Source organism: Oreochromis aureus, linkage group 3 (assembly GCF_013358895.1).
Source record: "Oreochromis aureus strain Israel breed Guangdong linkage group 3, ZZ_aureus, whole genome shotgun sequence".
Classification (NCBI taxonomy): domain Eukaryota; kingdom Metazoa; phylum Chordata; class Actinopteri; order Cichliformes; family Cichlidae; genus Oreochromis; species Oreochromis aureus.
The window spans coordinates 67,107,659-67,115,369 of NC_052944.1; positions in this window are offsets into that span (position 1 = coordinate 67,107,659).

Here is a 7,711-nt window from a genome sequence, read left to right on the forward strand (position 1 = left end):
TCACCTCGATCCATGATAGTCATTCAGGCAGTAATGCCTGGACTGGAAACAAGCCATCCTTAAAATAATACAACATTCCAGCTCCTGTGTTGGAATGAAAAACAAATGTGTTGTTTAAATTAGAGACTGCACTTGTGACTGAACAACAAATATATTTTATTTTGATTGTATAAGTACAAAACAAACTTGTGGTAGGCCTAAACTTATTTTCAGAATAATTAAATATGAGACTTTGTTTCATTATAATATTATAACAGTGATGGCAATATAATTGTTTGTTGTTCAGCAGAACAGTGTCCAGTATCTTGGCTGTTATACTTTTTTTGCATTTGAAAATAAAAGTTGGGCTGATTTTAACATCATCTCATTATTGTTAATTATTTTTAATCATATTCGGGTTACCACAAATTGTTTTTTCATATAGTTAGAAGAATAGAATAATCCTTTAATTGTCCCACAAAGGGAAATTTGGTTGTAACAGCAGCCAGAAAGACACATATACAAACAAACAGTACACAGGGCACAGAACAGAAACATACACAATTTGTCTTACATATTTACAATAAGGACAATGGTTACTATAAACAGAGTACTGTACAGTTATTAAATATAAATAACTACAGATAAGAGGTGTGGGGATTATATCATTTTAGTATCATGTTTATTCTTTTATATCCTTTTTATTAAGTTTTCAGTAATGGCATTTGATTAAAACATTTATTCAATATATTACACATAAAGTTTCAATCATGTTATTACACATATTGCAAAATGTGCTCACAAATGAGTTGGCCTTCTGTCTGGTAAGAGGTTACAGGCTTTATCTGGTGAGGTGAGAGGTGAGACAGAGTGCAGTGAGGTCGAGACAGTTCGCCGGCACACAGACATTATATAGACACATTTCTAGGTTAGAGTTAAGATGTATTTTGCTTGTAACTGCATTTTGTGCCTGCATAAGCAACAGTTTTTTGTAGGATGTGCTTCTGATGTTCCAGAGATAAGCGAGAGTAAGAAGATCAACAGGAAGCACCTGGCGTGGAGACGGAGAAAATGTCTTTTTGAATGTGTCAAAGGTTGTCAGCAGAAGAGTTGTGGTTATTGTAACTTATGCATGTCATGTATTCGCTTAAACGCATGAAGGGGCGTAATAACACCCTGACGTATAAAACATTCTGAGTATGCGTTCTTGTGGGGATTTATGTGGTCTGTGGTCGTTTGTCTCTCACCTCAATCACGAATCAGGACAGAGGCAAACCAGGTTGTAGTGCGAATCGGTTGATTAATTTATTGCAGTTACAGCGCGGATGTAAACATCTATGATTGTTGGGAGCAGTTCTGATTGTACAGTCTGACAGCTGCAGGGAGGACGGACCTGCGGAAACGCTCCTTCATGCATCTAGGTTCCAGCAATCTCTCACTGAAGGAGCTCTGCAGTTCAGCAACATTTACATGCATGGGGTGGGAGACTCTGTCCATCAGAGATGTTACTTTGGCCAGAGTCCTTCTGTCTCCCACCACCTGCACTGGGTCCAGGGTGCAGGGCCCAGGTGTTGAACTTGAAATGTTTGTCAGTAGGTAAACAATTGCTATTGTACAATAATAATAATAATAATAATAATAATGGATTGGATTTCATATAGCGCTTTTCAAGGCACCCAAAGCGCTTTACAATGCCACTATTCATTCACTCTCACATTCACACCCTAGTGGAGGCAAGCTACTGTTGTAGCCACAGCTGCCCTGGGGCAGACTGACAGAGGCGAGGCTGCCATATCGCGCCATCGGCCCCTCTGGCCAACACCAGTAGGCGGTAGGGTAAAGTGTCTTGCCCAAGGACACAACGACCAGGACAGAGAGCCCAGGGATCGAACCGGCGACCTTCCGGTTGCAGATACGCTTCCCAACCCCCTGAGCCACGGTCGCCCAGGCAGAAATATTCCTAATACTGCATACTTGCAATGAATAAGTTGTCCTAACAGTCATCTTAAGTAAGCTTTACTTAGTTTTTTTGAGTTCTGGAAACTAAATAGGTTTTTACTCTGTAATCAAAGTGAATAAGTTGCCTTAACTTAGTCATCTTAAGTAAACTACTCAATTTTTTGAGGCAATGAGTTTGCTTAGTTTTTTGAGTTCTGGGAACTAACGAGGTTGTACAGTGTACTCAAAATGAGTAAGTTGCCCTAACTTAATTATCTTAAGTAAAACTTTACTCAATTTTTTTCAGGCAACAAATTCAGATAGTTTTTTTTTTAGTTCTGGGAACTAATGAGGCTGTAAGGTATACTCAAAATGAGTTTCCTAGCTTAATCATCTTGTAGCTGTCGCATTGAAATGTAATTATTATGTGATTGCAATGTTCAAAATTTGGTGTTTAATCTGGATTCGTGTTGTGTTGTCGCCACCTACTGGTGGACCTGAGTGTGGCGCTTTGTGTGCGCACGCTTTGGGGTGATGTTCAATTAAGCGCACATGTCACCAGAGACTGAAGGCTCGAGCCAGAAAGAGAATGCTGGCTTGTGTAAAAGGTGGAAATATGGAAGATATGGACTACAATTTCTCATGAATGTTCAGTAGAAAGGCGCTACGGTATGTTGGTGCATTTACTTTGTGTGGATGTTTTATTTGAGTTGTAATTTTTGTTCTGCTGATGTAATATCCGTGTTTTTCATTGATCATTTCACCATAGTTTCTCACGGTGTTTGCTGGTGAAAAGAAGATTAAAATACTGGCTAAACATCAGTTGGAGCATTGCCCTTTATTCTACTTCGAATATGAAAAACCTTCAGGAGCAGTTACAGTGAAAAACGTGGCCTGTTACGGAGCGAGCAGCCAGAGCCCTGCACGCCATGCTTCCAAGACGACAGCCCACATGTGGAAGAGTAGATGGTGAGTTCTTACATCAGCGAAACGTTTGAACTGCATAAAGAGATCTAAGAAAAAGCCAAAAAGAAAATTGTATGGTGTAGATATTGTACATTTGTTCATTTATTGAAAGTGTATTACTGTGCTAATGTTTGATATTTAAGGTAGTGTACTCTGGTTAAGTTTCCTTTTATTGTTCTAAGTTGTTGGTTCAAAACATTGTAATGGAGCAGAGTACACAAGAAACTCATATCCTTGAGCAAATACTTATAGCCTTAGAAGATGAAAAGGCACAGTTAGAAAAGAAATTAGAAACTGAACTTGAAGATGCAGAAAGAGAAGAAGTTGAAGCACGCATAGGAGAAATTCATGCAGACCTTGAAATACACAAAATAGGGCTGCCTCAGCCATCATCTAAACCTGACGCAGAGGTGAGACGCACAGATCGTCAAAGGCAACTAACAGGAAAAAATGCGTGAGTTTAAACAGACAGAGATAACAAGCAAAGAACGAAAGTTTATGTCAACATATTTAAACTTTAAGGCAGAAATTCAGCTCACTAGGTCCAAACTTAAAGAAAAATGTTCTAAAGCAGAATTGGCTGAAATGATCAAGTCAGTAGAAAAATGTGAGTTGGACCTACAGCAAGATTATGTGGCTTTACGTGCACTGACTACACCATCTCAAAATATGAGAAGAAAGATGGATAGCTGTACTTCAGTTTCTGCTGAAATGATGATACTTCTGAAAAGGCGTTACATAGATGTTGACAAAGAGTTTGATGCAGTAGCTGTAAAAGAATCACTCCTTCAATTACTCCAAAGAGAAGGTGCAGAATCAATTTATGGCTCAACTGTGTCTAGAGCTGGAAGAAATCGCCAGCACAGCCATAGTCAGCAAGGAAGTCATGTATCTGCAAGGAAAGCAGAGGCAGCAGCACGACTGGCATCAAAGCAAGCTGAAATAAACAGAGAAATGGAAATATCTGCCCGGAGAAAGGAGATATTAGCTCAACAAGAGTAATTGAAAATATTGGAAAATCAAAGAGATCTTGAGGTCATTCAGGCAGAATACAATGTATATGCTGAAGAGGAATCAAAAATGAATGCTGAAATAAGAAATTGTGAAGTAAGGAGTACTTTGTCTTTCAGTCAGCTCCTAAACCACTTAGCAGTCCTCCATGCACCCAAGTTCCTCAGAGCACTGCACCTCCTCACTGTGAAGGTAAATTCATCCAGACCTCACAAAGTGTTCATGCCCCTCATGCCTACTCTGTAATTCAAATGCAAAGTGTGCTGGGAGCAAAGTGGAACATAGAGGTTGATGTGTTCCCATTCAGTGTAGCCCTCAAAGAAAGGCCAGCCACACGCCGAGGAATTCTAGCAACAGTTGCTAGTGTGTATGACCCATTAGGATTTCTCTCACCACATTTTGACAGGAAAACAAGGACTCCAGGAAATGTGCAAACGCGGAGTGGGATGGGATGAACCTATTCCCCAGCACTAGAGACCAAATGGAAAGCATGGCTCGGTGACTTGGAGAATCTAAAACGGATTGAAATATCAAGATGCCTTGTTCCTGAGAACTTGGCAAGGTCAAAAAAAAATTGAGCTGCATCATTTTTCGGATGCCAGCAGCAGTGGCTATGGACAATGTTCATACATCAGGATTGTTGCTGATTAGAACATGCATTGTGCACTGGTCATGGGTAAAGCCAGAGTGGCACCCACAAGAATAATCACTATCCCACGCCTTGAGCTCACTGCAGCTGCAGTTTCTGCAGCTGTAAGTAACTTCCTCAGGTCAGAGCTCGGCGGAAAATTGACGAGGAGTTTTTCTGGACAGATTCTAAAGTGACGCTTGGATACATAAAAAATGATGCTCGTCGCTTTCATGCCTTTGTGGCAAATCGAGTTCAGAAAATAAGAGACTCTACTGATCCAAAGCAATGGTTTTACATTGAATCTGATCAAAATCCAGCTGATCACGCATCTAGGGGCCTCAAGGTGGCAGATCTGCTAAGCTCGAATTGGCTCACTGGACCTAAATTCCTATGGGAAAGGGAAATTGTCACAAACCAACATTCCCTGATCTTCTTGTTGGGGACCCAGAAGTAAAGGTCCTGAAGACAAATGCCCTTGAAGAAAACAGCTTTCTTGAGAGGTTCTCAAGATTTTCCAATTGGGATACAGCTCTTAACGTTGTGGCAAGAATTAAAAGACTTGCAAGGAGAGATAAGTCAGGACCCATTAGTGTAGAAGAAAGACAAATGGCTGCTTTTGTACTCTTCCAGGCAGCACAGAGGAAGCCTTTAAAGAAGAGCTCAAATGGTTCAGTCAAAACTCAGCTGGACTACCAAAAACTCATAAAATGTATCAACTCGATCCTATTTTGGTAGACAACTTGCTTAGGGTTGGAGGAAGGTTGAGAAAGTCTTCAGCATCATTTGCATTAAATCATCCAGTAATCCTTCCAAAGGAAGGCATTGTCACACAACTCGTTCTTGACCACTGTCACAAGAAAACACAGCACCAAGGCCGAGGCCAAACTCTCAACAAACTCAGGAAAGTGGCTATTGGATCATCGGTGGCAGTAAGGTAGTGGCCAAATACATTAAAGGGTGTGTCAATTGTAGAAAAGTGCGTGGGCCAGCTGGAGAACAACGCATGGCTGACTTACCATTTGACAGAGTGGATCCTTCGCCCCATTCACCTACACTGGAGTTGATGTTTTCGGCCCTTCTATACGAAACAAGGTCAAAGGGAATGGAAGAGGTATGGCCTGTTGTTTACGTGTTTAAGCTCGAGAGCCGCACACATTGAGATGTTGGAAGATCTTTCCACTGACGCATTTATAAACGCTTTAAGATGCTTCGTAGCAATCAGAGGCACAGTCAGACAGATTCGTTCTGACCAAGGGACAAATTTTGTCGGAGCTAAGAACGAGTTCAAGAAGGGTCTATTGGAATTAGACAAGGAGATGATTTCTACTTATCTAGCTAAAACCAGTGTGACTTTCAAATGAATGTTCCTGAAGCTAGTCACAGAGGAGGCATTTGGGAACGACAGATCCGCACTGTTAGGAATGTTATGAGTTCTGTCCCAGCTCCAACTACAGGAAGGTTAGATGAAACCTCATTGAGAACTTTCTTCTACGAGGCCATGTCAATTTTGAACCATCGTCCACTCACTACTGATACGATCAACGACCCCAACAGTGCTGAGCCTTTGACGCCTAATCATTTGCTCACAATGAAAGAGTCTGTGCCACTTCCGCCTCCTGGTAGATTTGTAAGAGAAGATTTGTACGCCAGGAAGAGTTGGCGGAGGGTGCAATATTTAACAGAGTTGTTCTGGAGCAGGTGGCGCAAGGAATACCTAACCAGCATTAGTTTAAGACAACGATGGCATACTCCTAAACAAAATGTACAGGTTGGAGATGTAGTGATTTTAAAGGAGGACAATATTCCAAGAAATGAGTGGAAATTGGCAAGGGTGGGCAAAAGGATCTGGGAAAGAAAGGTGAACGTTTGAAACAAGTCTCTTTTCTTGAGAGACCAGTTCAGAAACTAGTGGTACTAGTTAAAGGGTCTAAACTACAGTGAAGTAGTACAAGGGTTAAGAACACAAACATAATATGTGATCTATAAGTTTATTTAAGAAGTGATTTTTTGTAACATAAGTTGATGTTTGATTGTCAATTTATTAAAAATTACAGGATTTAATTTTGTTTAACTCATGTAAATAGAAATCCTTTGTAATTTTGGTGGCAGTGTAGCTGTCGCATTGAAATGTAATTATTATGTGATTGCAATGTTCAAAATTTGGTGTTTAATCTGGATTCGTGTTGTGTTGTCGCCACCTACTGGTGGACCTGAGTGTGGCGCTTTGTGTGCACATGCTTTGGGGTGATGTTCAATTAAGCGCACATGTCACCAGAGACTGAAGGCTCAAGCCAGAAAGAGAATGCTGGCTTGTGTAAAAGATGGAAATATGGAAGATATGGACTACAATTTCTCATGAATGTTCAGTAGAAAGGCGCACACGGTATGTTGGTGCATTTACTTTGTGTGGATGTTTTATTTGAGTTGTAATTTTGTTCTGCTGATGTAATATCCGTGTTTTCATTGATCATTTCATCATAGTTTCTCACGGTGTTTGCTGGTGAAAAGAAGATTAAAATACTGGCTAAACATCAGTTGGAGCATGGCCCCTTATTCTACTTCGAACATGAAAAACCTTCAGGAGCAGTTACACATCTTAAGTAAAACTTTACTCATTTTTTTTTTCAGGCAACAAGTTTGCATAGTTTTTTGAGTTCTGTGAACTAATTAGATTTTACAGTGCAGGCATCAAATCCAATCTTCTGCAATGCTCATCTCACATGTCGCTTCTCATATTTAGACATCCATTCATTGCATTTTCATTCATTCTTAACATAGAACATCCATTATATTTGAACATTCAGTACCATGAATACAGTTCACTGCATCCCCAACACACAGACGCACACACACACACACACACCAACACACACACACAAAATCTGAATCTTTATAACTTTCCTCACTTATAAGAAATTATCCCCATAAACCAGAAGATCAACTAAATAACAAACAAACCAACAAATTACAACAGTTAAATTAAACTGAAAATATTTTTGAATACTGTACTGGTTTCTTGAAGAAAATTTCTGCACTAACTAAAAAAGCAATCCCGAGGCACATGCTATGCTAGCTGTTTTACCTAGTCACAGTGATTTTTGTATTTAGGGCTATTGAGTACTTCATCTGACTCTTTTGCTTAGATCCTTCACTTTTGACCATTAAAAAGCAAAGACTCCCAAAATA